The sequence below is a fragment of the Staurois parvus genome, unplaced genomic scaffold, assembly GCF_062004578.1.
Source record: "Staurois parvus isolate SC_StPar_1 unplaced genomic scaffold, SC_StPar_1.0 ptg000198l, whole genome shotgun sequence".
In the NCBI taxonomy this organism is placed as follows: Eukaryota; Metazoa; Chordata; class Amphibia; order Anura; family Ranidae; genus Staurois; species Staurois parvus.
The window spans coordinates 9,073,552-9,074,376 of NW_028317994.1; positions in this window are offsets into that span (position 1 = coordinate 9,073,552).

Genomic DNA, 825 nt, shown 5'->3' on the forward strand with positions numbered 1-825 from the left:
CACTTGTATCCTGGTTCAGTACTTGCAGTAGGCAGATAATGCTGCGATATGCCTGTCAACCTGGAAACAGTGCTGTGTTTAGAATTCTCCTTTTATGTTCTAATGAGCTTAGGTGTATTATTTAGGCTCTAGTGGGCTTTACCCTTGGCCTTTGGGTTGGCCTTTGCAGACCTCTGCGAACACTATTTTTTTTTACAATGTACCTGGATGCCTATTTTGTCCTATGGCTTTATTGCACAGTAGTCCTTAGAAAATCATATAAATAAAGATTTGGGAAAGTGAAAGGCTCAGTGTTATGAGCAGGAACTCCTAAGAGACCAAATGTTTCCATTCAAATAGGCCTTCAGGAAGTCATCTTGCAGCGGATGATGACTTCCACTGAACATTGAAAGCCCACGGGATTTGGAAAGCCATCTTGAAACAGAAGTGCATTTTCTACATAATTTGGCATGTCTGCAGAATAAGAGTAGGTCAGACACAGGTTACATTAAAAACCAATTTGGAGCATATAGCAGTGAATCAAAAGAATTAATTGATCTCTACATGCTTTTTGACCTATTCTTTAGGCTCCATGTACACTGGACGTTTTAATAACTCTGGTAACGTTAGCTGTGTAAAGTAAAAAAGTGAGTTTTTCTGTGGTTTTTATTAGCGTTTTTGCATTAGCTGGCGTTTTGCCGCCATTTTGCACTTTTTTTTGCTCTTTTAGCGTTATTTTTGACCAAAAAAAATCTTTTTTTTTTTTGCTCAAAAAAAGTCCAAAAATGCCGGGTTGTGATTTACCACATTTTTACCACGTTTTGCGGTGCTTTTCAGCTTTTTACA